A 26,846-nucleotide genomic window follows, 5' to 3' on the forward strand; every position below is an offset into this window, starting at 1 on the left:
CATGGCAATGAGAAAGAATGACCTATGGCCATTTGTAGGAAAGTGGATGGACCTTGAGGGTGTCATGCTAAGCGAAATGAGTCAGGCAGAGAAGGATAGATACCATATGTTTGCCCTCATAGGTTGAACAGGAGAAACCTAATGGAGGACCAGGGGGAGGGGAAGAAGGAAAGAGAGTTGGGGAGAGAGAGGGATGCAAAACTTTAGAGACTATTGAATGGTGAAAATAAACTGAGAGTTGAAGGGGAAGGGGGGGGGAAAGAGGTGGTGGTGATGGAGGAGGGCACTTGTGGGGAAGAGCACTGGGTGTTGTATGGAAACCAAGTTGACAATAAACTATTAAAAAAAAAAGAAGATCAAAAAAGAAAAGAGATTGTTCATAATATGGGGAATCTGCTTGTAATAATCAGAATAATTAAGCTATGAGATCTGAGGGAAAATAGTTTTGATTATACTCAAAATAGTTCTTGGAATAACAAAAAGGGCATATTTTACTTATTCTCTTGTCATCTATTTTTCTTTTTTTTTAATTTTTAAATATTTATTTATTTTTAAGAGATAGAGAAAGAGCATGAGAGGGGAAGGAGCAGAGAGAGAGAAGGAGACACAGAATCTGAAGCAGGCTCTAGGCTCTGAACTGTTGACACAGAGCCTGATGCTGGGCTTGAACCTACAAACCATGAGATTGTAACCTAAGCCAAAGTTGGACGGTTAACCGACTCCCACCCAGGCACCCTGAATTAGTCTTCTATTTTTCTATAGTTAGTCTTCTTACTCAAAGACAAATAACTTCATTATAATTTAAGAACTCTTTTAGAAGAGAATTTATGAATTTAATAATTCTTTTAGAATTAACTACAAAATATATGTACACATTTGAGTTACTTAGTAATATTGTTTGATTGCCTCAGATAAATTTGTGACAGTTTACACTCTTCAGTTTCTTGAAAAAATGGTATCCTTGCCAAAGCTAAGATTGTCATTTGTGTGTATATATATATATATATATATATATATATATATACACACACACACACACATACATATCAACTAATTTAACACATTGAAAATGATATCTCATACTCTTGAATTATTTGGGTTAAAGTGTATGTCCTTGGTGTTTTATAGTTGCTTTTTCATATTCTTTGGCTAGCTTGCCTGTTGGATCAGAGTAACATAGGAAAATTGACCTTTAAAAAAATAGGCTTCCCATCAAACCCATGAGGAGCACAATTAAACTTTTAAGTAACAGCTTGTTAGTTTCTGGAGTGATTGAGATTTCATTTTCAGAGTTTATCCTGGAGCATTAGGCTGGCTTGGTTGGTAGAGGTTGTGAATTATAGCCCCAACTTGGGCATAGAGATTAACTGAAAAATAATAATACTTTTATTTAAAAAGAAAAGCGTTTAGTAGAATTACATGGACGTACACGTTAAAAAAAAACCCTATTGGTTAATAGAAGAATAGCTTAGTAAATATTAATAACACTTTTTAATTAGGGAAATAAGAAAATTAATGAAATAACACTAGCAAATATATTCATTAAACTAACATCATTCATTTTTTGGCTCCTCAAATATTCCTGTTTTGACTACATTACCATACTTGGACAAATTGCGCCATGGAGTAATAGCTTTGCTGTTTTGAAAAATTTGAATAATAATAATAATAACCCTGCTAAATCAATAAGGTAAAGGACAAAATAAGCACCATTTGTATCAGAAAAATATATACCTTAAAATGATAAACGGGAAGTTCTATATTTAGAAAAAAAAATCCTTGAAAGAGGGGAAAAAAGTTGTATGCAGCATCCAGTTTGCCACTATTCCCTGGAATATTGACTTGATACTCTGAATGAGTAGTTAAGTATCCAGAAGTATTTCATTTTCCATTAAACCAAGTTTTCCTTGTGATGATGTACAGTACTAACTAGCATCTCCATATTCTGCTACATATTCAGCCTGCTGATTTAAGAACCAGAATATTTTTAAAAATAACTTTTTTTTTTGGTGTTTTCTCTCTGAGGTTTATTATTTTCTCCTCCATCTCCTCCTTTTAACATATTTTTGTCCTTGGCCTGGCTTCCTGGCAGTCTTCTCCTTACTTGTGCCTCTTTTTGCCTCATTCCTGGGGTGAGATCATGGTGCTCATGGAGCACATTGTTAATGGTATTTAAATGTGGGATTTGGACAGAAACTTAGACCGAAAAAGTCTACCAAACAATCATAATGAAGAAATCTAACAACACATTTGATTTCCCATGATGGGTGCTTTGTTGTTCTATTTTTGTCATTTCAGTAACCTATGTTGATGAATAGTGAAATTGTGCTAAAATTACCACTCTCTGCAAGCACCCTCTGTTCCATGTTCTACCCACCTCTCTAATCACTGGGTTTTTTTCCAGGACTCATGATGGGGTTCAGAACACTAACAAACACATTAGTTAGCTTCCAAGATAGAGACGGTATATTGGAGTCCCTAACTGCCTTCAAATTAAAAAAAAAAAAAAAAAAAAAAAAAGATGCCCCACCTTCAGTACCTGAAGTGGTCTTGCTTAGACTCCTGTTTACTATTAGGAAAATCAACTTATAAAATGCTGTGTGAGACTGTGCAAACTGCTTGCTGTGTAATAGGATCTCTGTTTCATGACATCAGCCTCCACGGACCCCACACTATACAGACAGCACCAAAATCTATCGAGATTTTCATTGTATGTGAAATGCATGCTACACAGGGTCTAAAACTTGATAAAATATTTATTCTTCATTTCTCCTTCTGATTCCTTCATTAAAAAACTGAAAACAGAGCAGGCATTTGTTCTCTCTGACCTCTTATGGTTTTCCTTCCTTCCTTCTGAAATGCCCATCCCCTTTTCTTTTGATAACTGAGTCTCACATGGCCTCACCCTTGGCTTTTCACTTGCTTAATTTCTTGTTATTCTCCAACAGCTATGTGAAAGGCATTTCCTCAAAGTTGTCGACCTTGACACCTTCCTTCAGTCTGGGTTAGGAGACCCCACAAGGTATATCGGGTCATTATTTTCTGACCACCTTTTGCATACTTCATTGCTGTTCTCAGTGCTTTTGTGACTGTCTGCCATGAGTTACTTGAGGATAGACATGATGTTCTTTAGTTTCTATGTCTCCATGTACCTCAAACCTAATTTGTGTTAAAAAAAAAAAAAAAAGTTGACTAAATGGGTGCTGGAGTATGTCCTAAGTGGAGGGCACTAAGAAGAGAGCCCACACTCGAGAGCTTTTTCTGAATTAAAATCCAAAGTATTACTTGGCATAAAGCTAGCAACATGCAAGTTCCTTGTACGTCTATATTTGCTCTTTGAGACATGTGAAAATTGAAAGGTTAAATAGATTGAATTTTCTTTCTGGGGGAGAGCATAGACAAAGATAAGCAAAAGGAAACAATAAAAACAAAGGGTAAAGATTAGGAATATGCTTCATATGCTTCAATTCAGCATCACTACAATGTCTTTCTAGCTGACTGCTTCTGGGATACTTTAAATCCATGATCTCATGATACCACTTAGCAGGATTCCTTTTTTCAAAAGTCCTTTGTAAACTAATTTGACATCCACTCTTATAGTGCAAAGAAACTGTGGTCAGGGATGAATAGTGGGCCCAGTTCCAATGACACGGATTCTAATTTGGTCTGTAGTGCCGGGTCCTGGTGCCTTGCTAGTGGTTCTGGGTATTGTGTGAGGAAAACAAGACCGGGACATCATTCAGTTAATTAGACAAGAGTAAAATTAGAAATGAAAGCTCTTCAGTTTCCTAACTGCTAATGGGAGAAAATCAAGTATGATAAATAGATTCCTAGCTTTGATGAACCTTACTTCCAATTAATTAATGGATTTTAACGACCTTCCAAAATGTGACAGCTATTCTGTTGATCCTCCTAATTAAAGATCATGAAAGGAAAGAGGGTTCTTCTTCACTTTGACTTAATTCCCCTTTGAATCATCCAAATCGCTCATATGGCTGCCCAGAGTGATGTTGGCAATTGCCTACGCAATGTTAATTACATGTGTATATATTCGTGCAAGGCATATCTGCTGTATGTATGTTTCTCTTTGGTTTGGGTACTAGATAGAGATGAGAAAGTTGGGAGACTAAGGGACCATGATTTCAAACTGTAGACATTTCATCAAATGACCTGTAAAGGGTAGAGTTTAATTATTTATAGCCACTGATCCAAAACCTGTTTGACTAACCAAATTCTTTCATTGGGTGTGATTGCTGCCTGAGGCACTGTGAAAAGGACTGATATTGTTTTCTTAAAATTAGCAATAACTAGGAGGCCATGCATTAGGAGTGCACGAACTTCTGAACTAATTCCGTGCTGCAATAAGAATTCAGACAATTGTATGTGCTAAGACCTCTTCAACCTCAGGAGAATGACCTTGAGAAATGAAAAACCAGAGAAAATAGAGAGGAAAACGACAAATAAACTGTCTATGATAGGGTCTTTTTGCAAAGGGAATTAGGATGGGATGCTGCTGGAGAGAAGAGATCAGAAGCTGGGCATGAAAAGATCTCTGGAGCCACCACCCGGTATGTGACAGGGATGCTAGCTGGGCAGGGACCCCAGAAGGTCTGTTATTTCCACGTTGAGAAGATGGGACTCACCACACAGGGGATAATCAGGAGGTTGAAAGGCTGTTCAAAGTTGATATATAGCTATGAATGTCACTGTCCACACCACAGACCTTGATGTAAACTTTCATCTTTCCGTCTGTTCTTTTCTTCTTCTTTAAAAAAAAATTTTTTATGTCTTATATTTATTTTTGAGAGAGACAGACAGTGCAAGCAGAGTAGGGTCAGAGAGAGAGGGAGACACAGAATCTGAAGCAGGCTCCCAGCTCTGAGCTAGCTGTCAGCACAGAGCCTGACCTGGGGCTCAAACCCATGAACCATGAGATCATGACCTGAGCCGAAGCCAGAGCTTAACTGACTGAACCACCCAGTCACCCCCTTTTCTTCTTTATTTCTGTCTTTCCTTTTCTTATCTTGTGCTTAGTTATAATACTTGGTGCTCTGGTAAAACTGTATGAAAATGTTGTACTCCCACAGGGAGTGAGACGATGTCATAAGAGAGAGTAATATTCAAGCAATTTAGAAATTGACACCTATGGATGAGTTTAAATTTTATAAAGAAGATACCTAATGAACTCACGGAAGTCTGAATATTCCTTGAGTGACTTAAAGTGTTGCATAAAGTATTACTGGGCTGGAAGCAAATACCTAATTCATGGTGGTTGTTTCAGTTCTTCAGAAAATGGCATAGAGAATTGGAGTATTGTATAACTGCAAATACATTTATTAATTAAAAGACCAGAGAAAGGTTTAGCCTAGCAGTTCCAATATAATGCAGCATAAGAATTCAACTTCTTGCTACACCTTCAAAAGGACTTCAGTAAATAATATTGTCCATATTAAAGAAAAAAATGAAATGCTAGGGTACTTGGAATCAGTGCCAGAAGTTTTTGATACCAGATTTTTTTTTTAGTTACAACATCTGGAAATCAGTTGAACTAAAATACAAGTTCCCTCCCCCATTAAGATAGAATTTTGCTAATTGACATAGACAACATGGAATTTAATACACTTTTAAATATACTGGGTTTTTAAAATTTAAAGAGAGAACTTGGTAAACCATGAGCATATGAGAACTTATTTTTTTTGCTTAAAAGCAAAAAATATGATCAGTCGGGAGACATGACCCATCTTAATTATGAATTTCTGTTCTGCTATGGTTGAGCTGTACAATGACACAAAACTACATCTCAGGAATAAAACACTGTGTGATGTTCAATATAGTACTAGATGTACAATGCTTTCAGTGTATGAGATTAGAATTTCTCAGGACTCTACATAGCAACTTGTGGTACTATCTAAATTAGGAAAAATGAGGAAAGAGTCAATAGTTGAACCTTAAAAATTATTCCTTGCATCGATTAAAAAATCTTTCTTTACCTAACAATTATCTCTGTGGCCAGCATTGTGAACATGGTTCTCTCGACTATTTAAAGCTATGTATCCTAAATAATTACACAAAAAAATTTTTTTTCAGTGGCAGGGACTTCATAAAAATAGCAAATGTGTTTTGAAAATCACACTCCATTTTCAAGGTGACTGAGCAGCTAAGTGTAACAATGTTACTTTGTGAGGCCCGTGGTCAATGGGACTCCCAGAGAGTCCAGGGTTTTTGATGCTCTAGGATGTCCTTGTTTGTTGTGACCACACCCTCCAGACCCTCACGAGGGAGGTGGGATTTGTCTGAGTTCAGATATCAGGCACTACCCTGATTCTTTTCCTCTCCTTTTCCCTGGTGTAATTTCGGGAAGAATTAGGCTCAAGCCCTGATCTCCCTCCTTTGCCACGTGGGGTCCTCTGCTCCATTATGGTGAGCAGTCCAAGTCTTGGGGAACGGGGATACTAAGTCTGCCGTTTTCTGTACTTCTGGGCTTAAAGTTTTGACAGCTGTCTCCTACAGCAAACCCACATAAATTAGTCAGTTTTCCTTTTTAAACTCGATTCTGGGTGGCAAGGAGAAGGTAACGCCTCTGACTGTCCTATGCAGCAATTAACTGGCAGAGTAAATCTTCCTTTCGTCTTTCTTGTTTCTGTTCTTTCTGAGGAGATTTGGTAGGGATATGAATTTGGACATCATATTGTATCACCACTGCCTTCTAGAGCACTTTGGTTAATAGCATACATCCTGTCTGTTTACAGGGCCAGGAGTTAGAAATGTGGTTGACTCACATGTCTCTTCCTTTGATCTTTAGTCCATTAAATTGAAGACAGCCAGAATCATGCTTCTCTAGACTTCAAAGCAATGATAAAACAATCCCTTGGACTTATAAGTCTTCTTGTCTCATAGGAGATAAATGTTACTGTTAGCCTGTCTTGTGAGAACATGTAGAAGATACCTTTTGTGAGTTGACCCATAAGGAGGAAACTAAGATCCACGGTCTGTTCTTGGAAGTAGAGTGCCTGGACCCAAAGCATCAACCCCTGTTGTGTTCCTCCTAACTTAACCTGTTGATCAGTTTTCCTTTAGTGAATGGATTGATTGGTGCCAGCTAGTGATTCTGTCTCTCTGTCTCTGTCTCTCTCTCTCTCACATCCACACACCTACCCCGACCCCCCCCCCCCACACACAGAGGGAGTGGTTTGCATAGTATGTACTTGGGTCTGTCCCTTAATACATGTGTTTTATATGACAAAATTCAGGTTGTTAGGGAATTATGAATACATGGAAGGTAAACATGAACTTGTCTAAGACTGACTTTCTGCAAGCTAGTTTCTTAGTAAAAGAATTGTCTTCTGTAAAAACCAAGAAAACCAGCTACAGCTTCCTTTTGAGCCACTAGACCTGGACCCCAGCATTCCGCTCATGCCAGTGCATGGATTGCTGAGGTGATGGATCTTACTGCAAGCTCCCTAAGCCTTGCAGCTGAAATTTTACTGCTTGGATGCCTGATAAGATGAAGGCCTAGTACTTATCTCACATAAACCGAGCTGCCGATTAGGACTAGAGGCAAAGTTCCAGCATGGGATACATTTCTTAAAAGCGCCCCAATATAACAGATCTGGGAGGTGTTGGTCTTTGTGAGTCAGGTGTCTGCCGCTGGGAGGTGGCTGTGAAGTAACAGAGTGCAATGGGGCAAGAGAAGCTGGTGTCTCTCCTACTTACCCTGAATGCATGAGCTTTCTCCGGTGAACACTGCTCAGCACATTAGAACTATGCCCTGCTCACCTGCATTCCTTGTTTGCACCATGTTTATCAGTTTGCATTACATCACTGGTGTACACAATGTTGTTGAGACAAACATGAATGCTGAATAGTTTCTTGAAGATGAGGCAATTTGTTGAATTCATTCTACAAACCCTGTGGTTCAGAATGTACTGTGATTATTTTATGGGAATAACTGATGTTGTTTCAGTTTTACAGGGGAAGTAAGACCTATTTCTTAATAAAGACAATCGAAAAATAATGTGGTAAAAAATATAAAAGGAGTTATGAGAGTTACAAAGGGAAAAGAAATAGCTTTTACTGGCGGCTTCTTGCAAAGATTTTTAATGACTTTAAGGACTGGTATAACTTAAGTGTTTAAAGACTGACTAAATGGCATTCTACCTGGGAGTGGGAAAGCAAAGGGGAATAAAGTGGAAAATGAGTTTGGCTGGAGTGGAATGCCAATGGGAGGCATAGTGCTAAATTGACTTGGAAAGACAAGTTGTATCAAGACCACAGAAGACCTTGGATGTGAGGCTAAATAATTTGAATTTTATTGGAGTTACTCCCCAGGAGGATGAACCTGGCAGTGATTGGTAAAAGTTTTGGCATAAGAAGGAGTGTTATAAGGCTGACAGAATCTAGGTGAAAGGTTCCAACTTGTTATGCCCCCTTGGTTTGAATAGAGGAAAGTACAAATACGGATACAAAGTCCACCCTACACGGATGGGTGGGGAAAGTATGGTTTGACATAATGAGTGAAACATGATACCAGGGCTGAGCAGAACATCATAATGGCCATTATCAGAGCTAATGCATCATGATGTATTAATACATTAAACATAACACTGTACCTTGGGAGGCTGTCTTGACTGTGCTTAAACCACTTGAATTTGTGGTTTTGAACATTTTTTTTTTAATGTGGATCAAAAAACTTGATGTCTCATCAGCTCTAATGCAAAGTCATTTATTACAAAATGACATTTGCCTTTGCCATTTTATTGACCATTTGTCAGTTGAATCACCTCTGGAAAAGATTTGATATACTTAATAAAGATAAAACTATTACTAAAGTCAGTGTAAAAGGTCAGTGAAACTTGCTCTGATTCAGAACAGGATCTCTGTGTTTTCAGGTAGTGAAGACAAATGTTAAGATAAATTATAAGCTGCAGTAGCTTTTTTTACATTGAGTGGTGGGAGAAAACCACTCCTCCTTTTAAAAAAGGACATTGAACAAAAATGGGCAGTGTTGTCAATAGGAGCTTAGCAGAAGACTAAATGAATAGTCACTTGACATAATTTTTATGTCATGTTTGTTGAAAACAAGGACTTTTGTCCTACTGAATCAATATCTCTGGAACCTCAAATACACATTTTCAATATGATGTTAAGTGGCACATGTGCATGTGTGTACTTTGCTTATCCAATTTGAGGATCAGTGATCCTGAGGAAAAAATTGAATAACTTCCTTCTTACTCCCTCAGAAATGTTTATTTTCTTAATTGAGATTTTGACAGTAACCCAAATCCAGTAGCTTCATCAAAACCTGACTTATGTCTGAAATTCAGGAACTCTTTTTTACTGAAGTTGGATGTTTAACCAACGGAGTCATCCAGGTGCTCCTAGTTTTTCCTGAGTTGATCTGTATGTTTAGGGTGGCAAAACTCCCTTTGTATGAGGAAGAACTTGCCTTGTATGGTCACGGTGGTGGAGGAGATGGACACCATCTTTCCACAACCAGCTGGTGGCTTCTGGTATTTTCTACCCTGAGTAACATCCTAGACTTGCCAATTAGGGATGCCCTAGAAGGAAAGGAGTTTTGCCTTACCTCCTACAGTCCCAGATTTTAATTAATAAGGTATCCAATTGAAAAAAGAAACTGTAACCTAAATTACTTGAAAGGAAAAAAAAAGTTATATCTGAAATACTTATTTGTAAAATAAGTAACAGCTGTTGGCAAAGTGAGCAACCTCAGGCACACATTAGGAATCTCTTGTAAAAAGTGTGCAGATAAAGTAGCAGTGATATTTGCATACAGAAAGTTTCCCTCTAATTGGAGCCTCTCATTAGAGAATACTGCCCGACTTTCCTACCATGGGTAGCACTGTCCAGCCTGGCAGCATTTTTTTTTTTTTGTATGAAACCAAAGAGCATGCAGTCTGGGCCAGATTCCCTGCTGTCTGCATTGAAAGGTTACCAGTTTTCCAGAAGAGTTGAGGGCATTAAATTCCCTTCTCTGGGAACCTCATTATGGTATTGGAGATCATCTTTTTTTTTTTTTTAATTCTTTTTTTCTGTTTTTTATTTATTTTTGAGAGACAGAGAGAGACAGCGCGAGCAGGGGAGGATCAGAGAGAGAGGGAGACACAGAATCCAAAGACAGGCTCCAGGCTCTGAGCTAGCTGTCAGCACAGAGCCTGACGCGGGGCTTGAACCCACGAACCACCAGATCATGACCTGATCCGAAGCCGGATGCTTAACCGACTGAGCCACCCAGGCGCCCCTTGGAGATCATCTTTAACTTATTCCTGGCTGAGAAAAAACAAGCAGATTTCATTGCAGCATCCTGGAATTTACAGCCAAGAGACATGTAGGTGCACAAGGCCAGGTATGTTCTGTTACAGTTGAGGGTAATATTTAGCAGACACCAACTTGACCCAAATGAAATTAGCAAAGCTATGTTTAGACACTGCTCATGATCAGTATTTCTTTGGATAAAAATATCCTAAAGTTTCTGATAAAATTTAGCTCTAATTTGATCTGTGTGATGATATGGATACAAAGATATTTTGCTGTTTGTTAGCAAGAGAATATGACTAAATGGTTACACACCATAATTTAAATAAGCACAGGGCTCAAGCACTTAGTATAAAATAACGGATTTCATTAAGAACTTGAATGTGATACAACTGCACTCTGTCGAGGTGTAACATAAAAGTGATATTGTGGCAGCTTAAGATAAATGCTGAAGCTGCAATGAACGATTAACCCATTTGGCATGAGTAGCATCAGGCTCCATAACTATGATGAAATAGCATTTTTGTCGCACATTACACTCTTGTCGGAAATACCATCTCTCTTTACATGTTGCTGGAAACTGCATGCAAGTCATTTTTACATTCTTCCTGGAATGATGCACTAGTCCTTTTATTTTCTTGAGAATTATGGGGGCTGTCATTTAATTTTTAAGGTATCAATTCTAATGCCTTCTCTGTTGCTCACATCTTTTTATATTGAGGACAGAGGTTTGAAATTGATGGACCCTGACTTGAGGCTGTACTGTATCTATTTTAAAGTTTAAATTAATGTTGCAATCATTTATCATCTGTTAAGTTTTTTATTGTCAAGCATAGGGGCACCTGGGTGGTTCAGTCCGTTAAGCGTCCGGCTTTGGCTCAGGTCATGATCTCACGATTTGTGGGTTCGAGCCCCGCATCGGGCTCTGTGCTGACAGCTAACTCAGAGCCTGGAGCCTGCTTCGTGTTCTGTCTCCTTCTCTCTCTGACCCTCCCCTGCTCGTGCTGTCTCTCAAAAAAAAAAAAAAAACATTAAAATATTGTAAAGCATAAAGAAATGAAGTCTTAAGCAAGATGAAAGTGGTGGTATCAGTTAACGGTTTAACAAGACCAATTTAAGGTAGAGTAGATAGAATGTCAAGACAGACAGCCTGCATCAGGCCCTTGGACCAGTGGGAAATGCTTTTGCTTATGGCATTTTTCAGTAGTCAAAGTGATTTTCCTTACATAAAGTCACTTGATTCTCTTGAGAATAAAAGAGGCCAATAAAACTGACCTTAAGAACAAAGCCTAGGATGGCAAAGGGTCTTCCTGGTGGACAAACTTGAGAGTTAAGAACTCAGAGCCTGCTACTTGCTGCTGGCATGACCTTGACAGAAGTTACTTATTATTGACACTTTCTAAGTTGCCATTTCATCATTGATACATGGAAGGTTGTGAGGTGTAAATTAGATACTCCATGTAAATTTATAAGTAAAGAACTTGGATTCACAATGAGGGAAAGCATGGAATTACTGGCTCACATTATCAAGGGCAGCCAAGAATGATGAGCTGGTCTCAGGAAGCTTTGGAAGTAAGGACCGCCTAGATGCCCACATTCTGCCAGACTCCATCTCTCCTCTCTTGTCCCTGTTTCTCTCTCTCTCTCTCTCTCTGTATGTGTCTCCACGAGCTGAAGGTTACAAGAGTTGGAATCCCAAAGGCTCACATTTCTAGTTTTGCTATTAAAGGGGATAAAACTTTCTTTAATTTCCAAACTGGAAATGACAAGAATGTTGCAATTACTTGGACCCTTTGCCAATTTCTAACCCATTTTGTTCTTTTTGATCTTAGATATTCTAGTAGAGTTGACACACGATGTGAGGATGGTGATTAACATCTCTGTGTTATGCTATGCTCACCACAAGTAAAGCTGTCATCTATCACCATTTATTGTATTCCCTATGAAATTACCTTTCATTCCTATAACTTCAGTTCACAACTTTAGCCTCTGTCTCTTTCTCCTTCAACCATTTTGCCCACCCCTCCACCCAAATTCCTTCTGGAAACCATCAGTTTTTATAGGTCAGGTTTGTTTTAAGTTTGTTCATTTGTTGTTTGTTTTTAGATTAGAAATAAGAATGAAATGATACACTATTTGTCTTTCTGAGTCTCACGTAGTTCATTTAGCAGAATACCCTCCAACCCCATCGATGTTGTTGGAAATGGCACAGTCACATCTTTTTTTATGACTGCCTAATACTCTATCCTCTTTCTCTCTGTGTGTACACACACATACATACATATCCATTATGTCTTCTCTGTCCATTTAACTATTGATGAGCACTTAGTGTGCTTCTATATCATGGCTGTCATAAATACTGCAGTAAATATAGGGATGTATGTACCTTTTCAAACCATTGTTTTTGTTTTCTTTGGGTAAATGCCCAGTAGTGTAATCACTGGATCCTATGGTACTTATATTTTTAATCTTTTCAAGAAAATAAAAAAAAATACTGTTTTCCACAGTAGCTGCATCAATTGGCATCCCCACCCACAGTGCACAGGAGTCCTTTTTCTTTCATGTTCTCACCAGTACGTATTTCTTGCCTTTTTGCAGACCGATTTTCCTTTTGTATGTGATGAGGTACACTATCAAGTTTGGTTTAACAGAGCTCAATAGCTGTGCCTCTTTTGGAATCTCAGACTTCTAAGACTGGCACACCAACCACAGTCACACAACTAAAAACGTCCAAAAAAAGGTGTGTGCGGGTGCTGCTGGACCTAAAGTTGGGTGGAAATTAAACAGGAATAACTAGTACAGAAGGTGAGGAGCTAGTTCCTGGCCTATATGGGAAGCACTCCGTGCACGATGGGCTTATTTTATAACTCTGATGTTACTATTGTCAGTAGTAGAATTTTCTCTGTCCTTCCTGAAAGGTATCTAGGGTTGTTTATGCCATGATCCAAGGAAAAGTGACCACTAACAACAGGTGAAACTGATAAGTAGTACAACGATCTTCAACCTCTCTTCTTTTTGCCAAGGATCACGCAACTGGGCCTGCCCTCTTAGCAATATCTCAACCTTCAGAATTAACTTCTGCCACGGTCGTAGTTGATGAAATCACTCATACTTAAAAATGACTGATCCCTGGGCCCCTGGGTGGCTAAGTCAGTTAAGCATACTGCTCATGACCTCACAGTTTGTGAGTCGAACCCCTATGTCAGTCTCTGTGCTGACAGCTCAGAGCCTGGAGTCTGCTTGGGATTCTGTGTGTGTCTCTCTCTCTGCCCTTCTCCTGCTCATTCTTCTCTCTCTCTCTTTCACTGTCTCTCAAAAATAAACATTCAAAAATTTTAAATATCATTGATTCCAATAACCCTCAATAAGATAATGTTCTACTCAAAAGAGTAGTTGATAAATCTTGATGAGTCATTAGCTAAGAGTATATTTCTGAACTTGAAAGGTCAAGAGCAGTCATGGTGACTGTACATGTCTTCTGCCTACATGACACGTTGCTTCCTCCCCCAAAATCAGACATTTTCTCACCCCATATTTTGGCCTTCTTTCTCCCGACCCCCTTTCCACCACACCCCCAGAAGAGATCAGTAACTTAATTCATTTTCTGAAAGATGAGCATATAATGATATAGGAAATGTATCTATGTAGGAGCCTTAAAGATAAGTCACACAGAAATAATGTATATTAAATGCAAACTGCCTGGGTATAGGGTGATAAAAATGTGAATTTCCAAACCTCAAACTGGGAGAAATGGAAACAAAGGCAAGTCAAGCTTTTCCCCATAGATGTTTGTGTACTCTGACATAAGTAACCTTGCACTTCAGGGTATACAAAGAGTTTATAACTATGGTTTCATCCTCAAGAAGATAATCTTAAGAGAGGAAGACCAAACACTGCATAGATGAAGCCAGAGGACACTGGAAAAGAGAGAGACTATAGTGAGGGAAAGCTTTGATAAAGAAATATGTACGTTATGAACCAATTGTGAAGACTAGAGAATTTGTCATAGCTAAGAAAAATAAAAAATGGGCTCCTTTTAGTATTGCAGATGCAACAAATGAACATTAGATTTCTAAAGTAGGTACAAATTTTTACCAATAAAAATTGCCAGGGCGTACCTTCCTTTCTCAAACTCTTCAGGATTTCTCCACTGTTTTTTAAAAAATTTCTCCATTCTAATAAGTAGCTAACTGTAAGGGAGCTGAGTCACTAGTCCCCTAAAAGGGATTATCTACCAAAATCTGGGAAGATTACTTGAAGCAAGATACTTTTAAATGTGCGATCTCATATAAACTCCTGGAGGCTTCTGATAATACTATAAATGTATCTTGAAGAACTAGCAAAACCTGCTTGTGGGTCAAAAGCTATTCTAAACTCGTATTACTTTAAATTGAAGATGAGATTATTGAACAACCTCTAGGTGTGGCTACAGATAAAACTGAACTCACAAGAAAATCCACAAGATAATGGATTCTCTCTCACTTGAACATGAGTATTTATCAAACGTTCTTTTAATGAAATCACTACTGTTTTAGGTCTAGAGAAGATCAGCCCTGACAAGGGAAGGTTTGGGGCCCCAGAGTACAAAAGCCTCATTTCCATGAATTTTTGGGGTTGGACGGGCACCCTCTGTCCGGGGCTGGGCAGGAGAAACTGGAAAGGGTAGAAAGAGTATGTCCGGGCCCAGGGCCTCAGATGACCAAGTTCTGATGGCCTTGGTCAGGTCCTCTGGATAGAAAATTTGGTTCAGTTATCCCTCATTTTCTTGGTTATTTTTGAGTTGTGTTATTGCAGTGGTTTCTTTGATATGTGTTAATTTCTAACTCTGCCTAAGTAGACACCATAAGAAAACCATTTAGGAATGTAGCAAAGAAATACCATTATTTATCTCAGGAAACTTGATCTTTACAAAATATTTAAATGGACTCATTTGTGCGTTTATGATTTGGGACATAGTAGGGAGGTTGTCAGCACTGAAGAATGAAGACATAATCATTTTTCTTTTTCTTCCACACGGTTAAGTTTCTTATCCTTGATGTTTATATAAAACTCTACATTTTCAAATCACTTTCAAAGATATTTGATCCCATTCCTATTTGATGTCTTACTCTTTTTTTCTTTTTTTTGTTGGGAAGGAAAGTGAGAAACTAGTGGAACATAGATTAAATAACAATAGTATAAAGAATCACTTTGTAGTTTCTTTGACAGAAATTCTTCCAGACAGGAGGATGCTGGATTTACCTCAGAAGACTCTGCCACAGTCCAGCATCAAAGACTTTAATAACTCACACCAGAAAAATAATTTGACTCAGCTGCTCACTGGTAGCAAACGAATACATTAGAGGTTGATATGATGGATTCAATTTATTGAAGACTTCCTGAAAGACTCTGTAAAAATTTCCCAAACCAAAACATGTTTATGGATAATGTGTCCTAGTTCGTGTCCTCCGAGCCAACACTGTAACTCTTTATGATTTGCAGTTTTTCTAGAGAGGCTCAGGAATTGAACACACAGCTTTTTTTCTCATACTGTTCATGATAGTCACAATTTTAATGATGAACTTAGTATGTAATGTGTTCTGTTCAGTGAGGAAATGGAACATGGATCAATATTTCAATGTTGCTGGTCAGAATGTTACTTGATTTGCTTATACCTGCATATGATTGTAGTAAAAGAAGGAAAACAAAGATTTCTAGGTATATTGACTTACTGGGCTTTTATTTAACTTTAGAATGGAGGTAGAGTTGGAAAGACACCTTATATTTAAACATCAATAGCAAGACAATAGAACAGGGCTTGGGTGCACAGAGAAGAAAAGTGAGCCCCATTTGTGTCATTTTTTTGTAGATCTTGATTTCCATGTATATAAAGGACTTTTAATGCTAAAAATTTTAGCAGCTGTTATTTTTGTTACTGTTAAACCTCAAGTACAGAAAGGCCAATCATAGAATTAGAGAAAAGACTTCAGAGGCAATGGTCCTGGACTGAATTACAAAGACACGATGTGGGGGTGGGAGTGGGGCAGGCTGAAGCAGAAACCTTTGCAGAAGGATTTCTGTGTGTGTATGTTTAAGGGTTCCTGGGTAACAACTTGCTTGATTATATGCCATGTTGAATCTAGAGAGAGAAATGAAATAAAGATGGATTTATCTATGTCTGCATTATGCTAATTCCAAAAGTTTGTCCAGGATTAATATCATTAAGAAATGACAGGCATCTAATATATAGGACTATATATAATGAAATATAAGGCTCTTTCTTCCTCTCTCACTGTATTTTGCTGATTTTGATAATGATATGTATATCACTGTACTATCAAAATGAACCAAATTACACTAGGTAGCAAGGCATGATTTCCTAGTTGTCTTTTTGGATTTTAGTTTGAAAAACAAAAAAACCCAAAGAAACAAATAACAAAAACAAAATGCTTAGTTACCAAAAAAAAATTAGAACATAAGATATGAAAATTGTTTTAATTCACATGGCATGCTAATTTCTGTAACAAATATAATTTTAAAACATGTCACAGCACATGAAGATTTCTTTTTAAATGCTTTACAGAGTGGACAATAAAATAATAGTCTAAATGTTTTTCTCCAAACAAATTCTGTCCAGAGTTTTCTGAAATGTAGATGTGATTCATTCTCAGGATCACTTGTCTTATTTATTGTGCACAAAAGACTATGGTGCCTGTTGATCTCCTTCAGTAGAACTTAAACTTGAAGACAGTCTGTGCAATGTGACCAGTGGGCTAATTACAGATGTGAGTGGTATAGGGCTGCACACAAAGATACTGTCTCTACATGTGTCTGGAATTATATGATCAGAACATTTCAAAGGAATGTAAAAATGCAGGGGCACATAATTTTAAATGAAGGTGTATTTAACACAAAGTAAAAATGTAAAACACCAGAAGTTATACATACTTACACATGGAGTTAGTTTGGAAAATCAATCAAAATGCTTTCTCCAACATTTGAGTTTGTGATGGGTTTGTTTGCTTTCAAATTTTCTCAACAAATAATCCTCAGTATATATAGAATATAGAAGTATTGGTAAATGGTAGAATATAGAAAAGGGAGATAATAGAGTGTAGGTATATATACATATGTATAAATATAATATATATTCAATTGTACAATATTTAGTATATAAAGATATAAAGATATGGAAAATATTCTTGTAAAGTAGCTATCTATTATGTGAATGTAGGATACCAGAGGAGCATTCTTAATTGGAAAAAAGAGAAAAAAAATAAACCCAGAGTGAAAACCTAAGGTGGGCATTTGACATATTTGCAACTGAGTGTAGGTCCCGGTCAGACCTGTGAAGTTGTGTCACGTACCCCAAGGAGCTTAGATTAATGGCGGCACTGTATCAGCACACAAACTAAAAAATGTGACTTTTCAAGATGAATATTACACTTGTGAAAAGAGAAAAAGATGGCTTTAAATGTAGGTCATGAAATTCCCTTCTTTCTCCACCAAAGTTTTATCCAGACACAGAAAAGTAGGGTATGATCTGTCAAGATGGCCAAAACCCCTACTTACTAGATGTAAAAAACAAAAACAAAAACAAAAACAAACAAAAAAACCCTCTGTGAATAGTAATTTCTAAAATTTCATGTCACATAGATATCTCTTGCTCTGTCTAATCCACATAATAAAGATGTACAGATAAGTAATAAGTAATAATACATTTTTAGGTTTCTAAAAATGATTGGCAGAATTCTGGACAACAAACACTTAATCCATGATTGGAAGCAACATTCTCCAATGCTGATATTGGTCATATAAAATATAATTCTTGGTCTCTGTTACCATATATCTATATTTTTTCATAAGCAAAATGGAATCCTATTAAATGCATCCTCTCTACTCCTTTTATGCAAAAGATAGTACTAGTTACGTGCCCTTTGCAGATTTTTATGTTGTTTTAGCTTTGAAATATCCCATTTTACCAAAATAATCAGGAAAACATATATCAAAAGCATTATTTCTTACGCAGCAGATTAGTGTAGAATTTAAAGGTCTGACAGTGATTTCTGAGTGTGTGGAGCCAGGAGAGCCCTTAGGCTCTTCAGGTAGGAAGCTAAATTGCTAACCTTTTGAGTAAAATTAGACCACGTTGACCAAGTTGAAGATATTCAGTCGTCCAACCTATTCCACTTGTGGGCTTTAGAGAAACATACACACTATAAAGTCAGAAGAAGAATAGGAGCTTTTATGGCACCATTTATTTCAGTGGTAAATATTGGAACCAACCTGGATATAGGTATGTATGTCTCCTCGTGCACACACGCACACAATGGGATACCACTTAGTAGTGAAAAGAAATGAACCAGAGCTATATAGATGAACATGAAAGACTCTTACAAGCCTAATTTTAAAAATAAGTATTCAAAAAGATACAAAAGGTAGGTGGTAGGCCATTCATATAAGTGAAACCATGGAAAAGAATGCAGTTTTTTGGGGTGCCTGGGTGGCCCAGTCAGTTAAGCATCCGACTTTAGCTCAGGTCATGATCTCGTGGTCCATGAGTTTGAGCCTGCCTCAGGCTCTGTGCTGACAGCTCAGAACCTGGAGCCTGCTTCCTATTCTGTGTCTCCTTCTCTCTCTGCCTCTCCCCTGCTCATGCTCTGTCTCTCTCTGTTTCTTGAAATAAATAAACAGTAAAAAATTATTAAAGAATGGTAATAAATGCTTGGGTATGATAAACCATAATTTAATAGTAGTTGTTAGCCCTAGGATGGGGAAGTTGAAAGAGTCAGCCATGTGGACATGGATCCACAAGTTCTAATGCATTTTGGTACTGTTTCATTGCTTAAACAAAGGTGTGGGTATGTGAGTACTTGTTATTTAATAGGCATTTTCATATATTCCAAAAACAAACTGTTTTAAGAAACAGAAATGAAAATGATACATAAAATATTGCAATCAATATATATAAATTTTTTTGAGGAGGTGAATGGCTATATTAAATAAATTTCCAATTCTAGTTTAAAAAATTGGGGGCAAGGAGACAAGGGGGCATAAGACTGAATAGTGGGACACCCTGTATTTCTGATGGTTGTTTCTTCCAGGAGAGAGCGTCAGGGGGTTATAGTAATGTAAAATGATTCTCACATATTGTTTGATAGAACTTTCAATTGTGTGATTATTTTACAACAATATATTCATGGAGCATATAAATAAAAGACAAGAGGATAAAGGGAAGATATAATCTTTACTAACCGGAATACATTTATTTTTCTCAGATATATCTGACATTTTGAATAAAGAGACAAGTAAAAAAAAACAATCCTAGAAATGAATTTTCTTTGAAGGAGTGGTGCAGTTTCATATGACTGTTTATTTAATTAAAACTTTATCTTTGGGTGTAATGAGTAAAACATTTTGAAATAAAAGATTAATTTTAAGTCTTCACTACATTTTAGAGAATTTTTAGTCTTTGAATTGACTTAATCATAAAAGAAGCATTCCCTTGATCTCTGTATTGATTAGATTGGATTCACAAAATGCTGCTATATTTTCTTTAAAAAATGGATATGCTTATTGACACTCTTTATACTGACTTATATATTTAGTTGTGAACTGCTCCTACTGCTGTCCAAATCATGTAAATAGAATCAAGACTAGAAATAGAACAGTATGTTATTTATTGTTAAAGCATAAGGTACATTTTAAAAGAATCTTTTAACCTAAGCAATGTCTTAAGTGAAAATTACTCCCAAACAGAACATTTCCAAAATTTTACAAGCCCCCTTTTCCTATAAAAGGGGAATACAATTTTGAATACAATTTATATTTTGCAGCACTTATGGAAATAAGACTTGGAATGTTTTTACTCACATTTTTAGAAACAAAAATTAGGGGAGACATAAGACAAAACAAAATGGACATTGCGCTTCAGACCCATATAGAGGTACCTAAGTCACTATTGTCTCATGAGCAGTAACACATCTAAGCCTAAAAGGTCAATAGAGTTCTTAGAGGCCCACGGACTGCACAGATGCATACATATTTGGGAAACCAGGCAAAGCAAGGGAAAATCAATTTACGACGCTTTCCTTATGTTCTGTTGGGGTTGAGTAATGACTCTGGGGAAGGATGGCTGGTGTTTCTCAAACCATTCTAGATTGTTCTCCAATTCTCTCTCCAGTCTAGATGCCCACTGCAGAGAACTTCGCCCCTCCCCCCATCCATGTGTGTTTTCAGCCCATTGGGAGTCTTGGATCCACCTGCTCTTAGAAAATGAATAACAGGCAAAGCTTGTAACCTAAGGCAACAATCTGCTTTTCTGTGATAGAGGAGAAGGGAGGACCAGTGTCTTTTCTGGACATGAAATAGAATTCAGTATTAGTTTTGCCACATTATGCCCCTTGAATGTCTAAAACAACTCAACAATAACGTGCACTAGTTCGAACTACCCTTCTTCCTCCCCAAACAAGTACTTCAGTTTTATTTGCTCTTCCGGAGGGGTCTAGCCTATTAGCCCGAGCCATTGTCTTTGATTAGAGTGACCATTACTCTTAAGTTTTCTTCTTTTTCTGTCCCTATGTTGTCAATTACGTGCTCTCTCTGAATCCATATACTGTCTTCTATATAGGTCACCGGTCTGTTCACTCCCCTGCACAGCCCTAGTTCAGGGTACTATCATTCTTCACTGGCACCAGCGCAACCACCTTCTCATTCATTTCCCTGCTCACAGCCTTGCTTCTCTGACCCAATCTCTACATCCCAGATTTTGCCCAAATAAATTTGAAGATGGAGTGCCTTTACTTAAAACCCTAAAACTCTTTTGAAAACTCAATTCTTTAACATGGTTTAGAAGGCTCTGGATGTCTTTATCTGACTCATCATTCCTTACTTCCCAATTATCTGTCCAAATCTGATTGCCTACACAAGGCTCGAAATTTTCCAATTTTTCAGTGCTAGATTTGCCCTTCCATGATCACACATCACATTTATGATCCCCCACAGTCTGTGGTGATAGGAACCATGCTGGTGTTTTGTTGATGAATGCATTCCAGGTATGTAAGGTATAGATGCTCAATAGATGTTGGCTAAACTAATAAAGGAATGATTTGGCACAGTTATTTGTGTGGTCTTCTGTGGCTGAAGTCTCCACAGTGAACCTTTCTATAATCTAGTCATGCTGAATTTAGTTTTCAGAAATCATGTCCTCTTTTTGTCTCTGGCTCTTCAGAGTTGTTTTCTTCTTACTAGGGAACCTTGAATTCTGCCTATTACTAGATATTTACTAGTTTTCCTATTTTGGCCCTTAGCAAGCTGTATGGTAAGTTCAGATGCATAGGTCTCCACCTTTCACGAGCTTATTCACTATGTGTGATGAAACTGTTTTTCTTTAAGTCTCCAGCAACTAAAGAGTACAAAGCCTGCATAGGTGCCTAATAGACATTGTTCACTGCAGTAAACGAAAAAATGAGGAAATGAGTTTATATATATGGAAAATATTGATGGGAATACCTGACCTGAGAGATTAAAAAGATACCTACAATAGGGGGAAAATAATGAAAGATCTGCCTAGGAGAAGTCTGGAAAGCAAAGTTCCAAAATGTCAACATGACTGGATATAAGGGATAGCACTGGGCTTTTTTTCTTCCTACCTGTACTTTTAAAGTTTATTTAATGTACATGATTAATATGATAATACTGCATAATTTTACAACTTGAAAAAATACGACATAACCAGGACTGGGAATGCACCTCAACTTTTTAAATGTGTTGATGGTTTCTACAAATATTCAAATATTTATAATCAACATTATACTCTTGCTTAATAAGAGGGCATTCTAGAGTGACATGAAAACTCATGATGGGAAATCACTTTCTACATTTGGATACTGGAATTTGAATTTCTTTTTCTGCTGGGAGCCTGGGGTTGAGAAGATTAGATCTGTGCTTCACGTGTATGAACAGGCACAGTGAGACAACAAACAACCCCTTTGTCAAACAGTAAGTTATAAACACATGAAGTTGCACAAGCAGAACGGACTCCCCTTCAGGCTGATCCACGCACTTAATGAAGGACACATGCAAACGCAGGCAGGCGCTCGACAAGTCCGCGCAGTTCATCCTATCTGAGACTGACTCCAGCTATCTTCCCATAACTCTGATAGTTACTGGCTTGTGGGTGCTTTAAAGAACAATCTGAAAACAAGACTTATCTGCTCATGTGCAGTTCACCAAAACCTTGACATCAGAAGAGCTGCTAGGTCATCCTCTTTTATCCTTGCAAGGGGAGGCCAGAAGTCAGAGTGACCTTATCTGCTCGGGAACACAGATAATGTCAAAGAGCTACAGAAGATGCAGATAAACATTTTCCAGGCTGTTATTGCACTGTGTCTGCTTCCCAGGGCAGTTAAATATTTTAGAAATATGGCTGTAAGTATGTCAATGAGTACGTACGTTCTTATACACTCAGAATCCAAGATAGACAAGTTTAAATGCAGTGTTTGGTACCTTTTTCTCTTGGGTTTTTATAGTGCAATACAAATGATTGGCCAAGATCCAAAGCTGTATCTTTCTCTGTATGGTAGCTTGGACTGGATTGAGTTGGTTAAGCACAAAACAAATAAAACAGTGTCCTCTTTTAAAAGTTAACATTCAAAATGACATGCAGTAATCACTGTTTGTTTATAAACATCAAGTGTTTCTTGACAAAATGGGCAACTTTTAGCCAGTTTAAGTATATTAAAACAAATTCCTTATCCAATAAGGGAATGCAGAAACTTAAGTGAGCTTAGGAAAGGACTGCAGCATTTTAAGCAGGTATATTGCTTTTTTTATGATATAGTCTTTAGACCAAATGTTTGTCATAATAGAAAAAACAAAAAACAAAACTCTAGAATTTAATTAGAAAAAACAACTGAGTTCCAGTCCTCACTACAATTTGACCCGTGGGCAAGTAACTTAACACAGTTTTTGTTTTTTTCACATTTACAATGGAAATGAAGCCTGTTCTCTCTCCCTGCCTTAAAGGATGGATGTAAGGATAAGTGAATTAGTGTAGGAGAAAGTTTTTGGCAAATAGTCGAACACTATAAAAATTTCAAGGCAGACATAATGTTAGTTAAATAAACAACAGCTTGTTTTGATTTCTTCATCTGGATTTGTTTGTTTTGTCAGGTTGATCTGGTCCAAGCAATAATTAACCTACATCTTGAAAAGAAAATTTGCCTTAGAATAAGAATCACAAAACATAAGTCCAGATGTATTGCAATTCTCTAGTAGTCAGAAATAGAAATCTGGGTAGTTTCAAGACATTTATGCCTTCTTCAACATTGCCAGAAACAGGTTCCCTTAGATCGACCCCACATCGCACCCTCCCTCCTTTTGGGAATAGAATGAAAGTCCTATTAACATATTTTATTATGGAATTCTATGTGTGTCTATATCTAGACATCAAGCAGCTTTACAAAAAGTTTGTCTTTATAGTGTTTTATATATTTTGAAGATATAGATTGATCTTGAACCCTGAAATTATCCCATAAGTATGCAGATGTGACACCCTTCTTACCAATAGGAAAACCCACATACATGTTATGAAAAGTACTTCTCTAAGATCACAAATCAGTTGTTGGTTGGGTAAGTTGAAGGGAAATTAGAATTCAAAGCTGTAAGTTGAAATATTTCTTATTCCACATAATACTATAGTTCCACAATTTTGCTTTACGTTGACACACTTTCACTGTAGCCCTGCCGTCCAGCGGCCTTGGGTAGCACCTGCTTACCTGTAGCTCCAACATTCCTTCCTCAGGGAAACGTTCTTGCCTGCTGTTAGGTGCCCTCCTACATACGCTCCTAACAAAGCACTGATGATGTTCCTTTGTTGGTTGAATGTCCTCTGCCTCACCACATGGTCTCCTGAAAGTCTTGATTAGTCATAGAACAAAGTGCATAGTGGATAAATGAACTTTCTATTTTATGAGAAACACTGCAGATCAAGCTGATTCTCAAGATCTAGGCTACTTACTAAATCATATCTTGTTGGCTTTTCTTGGAGCTTAGATTCTGCCTCCTTTTTCCAACATCTGGAAATACTCATTCACAAATTTCTACCTACTTCTTATTTTCTCCAGTGATAATTGTAACATGGGCAAGAGGTATTCTGAAGGTTTTAGCCTGAGTATCTGTATTTCTTTACTCTTGTTTAGACTGTTACTCAATTTATGTTTCAGTAGGATGTATTTTGTTGTTTGTTTTGTTATTGTTTTTGTTTTTGTTTTTGTTCTGTTTTTGCCTTTTTCCTGAAGATTAACTCCCAACTTTGATTTTTACACCCATAACCACACGGATGTATCCATGTGCCAGAACCTTGGTCTTGGTATCCCAGTGTTTTCTCACTGGACTCTCTCTGATAAACTTTCAATCTTGTAACCTTTTTTCTTATGCGATCCATCAAGGCATCTTCTCACTTACTCAAGCCTGGGTGTCAGGGGACTCACCTCCTATGAAAAGATTTTTCTTAATGATGATTGCTTCCCCTCCTTATATGTATGTTAAAATCAAATCTATACATAGATTTTCTGTCACCAAATTTTGCTGGTTTGTTCACATATCCTTTCTAAAGTGTATTGAACTTCTAGCGTCTTTCCTGTGGTATTCTTCATGCTAACTTCTTGCCTGGACTGACTGATCAGTGTATACAAATAAATAAACTGATCTCCAGTTTCAAACCTCAAGCTTCACTTTCCCAGGAACATTCTACAATTCACCCACTGACTCTTGACTTTATCCCTTATTCTCATGAACGTCATTATACCAACAAGATGCTTCAGCCTACTTCCTCTACGTTCCCAGTCCCCTCACACAACCACAGTGAATGTATACATAGCTGGGTGTCTACTTATCGAGTGTGCACAGAACCAGTAAGCAATGTATGACCACAAGAAATGATATAAAAATGTAGAGTGAGTTTTTTTCTCTTAGATTCTCCTTCATTTATAGGTAGATGTAACCTCCCCAGATAAGTTGTCACCAAACATCAAAACTGATAATAATATGGTTCCTGGATGATTTAGGTTAATTGCATATGAATGCATCACTTCCAATTACTTAGGGTACATTTGAGATGAAGGTAAGATCAGAGAATAACTTAATAGCATGGCCTGTGAGATTCAAAGAAATAATACTTTAAAAAATGTTTATTTATCTTTGAGATAGAGCACAGATGAATGGTAGAAGGATGAGAAGAGGGCAGGGGATGAGGAGGATAGAGGGTCCGAAGCAAGCATTGTGCTGACTGCAGAGAGCTTGATGTGGGGTTTGAACCCATGCACCATGAGATCATGACCTGAGCTGGAGTCAGATGTTCAACTGACTGAACCACCAAGGCATTCCAGAAACAATGTTGTTGATATGGCATTAAAATTAACTTGTAAAATAAATAGTATCCAAATATATTGATGAAACACATGATTTATTATATCTTATCAATCACAAATATGTCTGTGTATATGTATATGTCCTATTGAGTGATCTTAGAGAAAGAAAATGTGTTTATTAGTGCATAATTTTAATTTACAGTTCAATAATTTTTTTAATGTAGTAAGTATTCTATCATTTTTCTTTCTTTTTATATAAAGCTTAATTTTTCCTGGGGAGTTCAAAGTTCTGATATATAGATTGCAGGTTCATTCTGGAAAATTATCATAGTTTAATTTTGACTCCCAGTGACATAGTGATTGTTTTCTGCTGGGAGAACTCATGAGATAATGTAGAAAAACACCATTGTGATTTTTTTGGGGTGGTGACGCAATTTAATGACATAAAAATGGAAAGAGTTTTTGTTCTAGATCATGGACTTTAACTGGTCTTTGTTATCATCTTCATTCACAAGAATATTTTCGCTAAGAGAAATGGAATAGAAGTAAACATATGATTATGCAAAATGATAGGTCTGTTTTCTGTCCAGATGAGTGGCAAGAGCCAGTTAGTATTTACTGACTTGTCTCCTTAAAAAGCGGATGAAATCAGAACCTACGTGAATAAGATAATGGAAAAATTATAAGTCTCTGTACCCCCAGTGTGATTCCTTAGTTTAGCTTTGAAACTCTACCAGAAGACCAGTAGCTCTAGGAAAGTTAAAACTTAGAATTAGTGAACTCTAAAAAGATATTTCATGTTTCTGTAAGATGTTCCACTCATTTAAATACTGTTAAATTTACTTCAAATTTATGATCTCTTAATATACCTTAGATTTCATATTTGTTGAAATATTTTCTTAGTCTTTTTAGTTTCTTATATAGTACTGATGTATAAAATATTAAGACATTAAACTATTTTAACCTGTTAGTGAAGTTTTACATGCAATTTCTTGTTGACAAAAAATCATTAGTTCTTAGATACTATAAACATTCTGCAAACTTCTGTAAGTTCCCCCTCCTTAACTCTCTTTAAGTCTTTTGGTCAACTTTTTACTTTAGCTAAAGTTTATTTCTGAAGTTTCTTAATTTTTATTTAGACCCACCATGTTCCTACTTTACTAATACTTAGGTATTATTAAAATAATTCTTGCTAATGCCCTAGTTTTGCAAACATAAAAGATC

Source organism: Suricata suricatta, chromosome 2, assembly GCF_006229205.1.
Source record: "Suricata suricatta isolate VVHF042 chromosome 2, meerkat_22Aug2017_6uvM2_HiC, whole genome shotgun sequence".
In the NCBI taxonomy this organism is placed as follows: Eukaryota; Metazoa; Chordata; class Mammalia; order Carnivora; family Herpestidae; genus Suricata; species Suricata suricatta.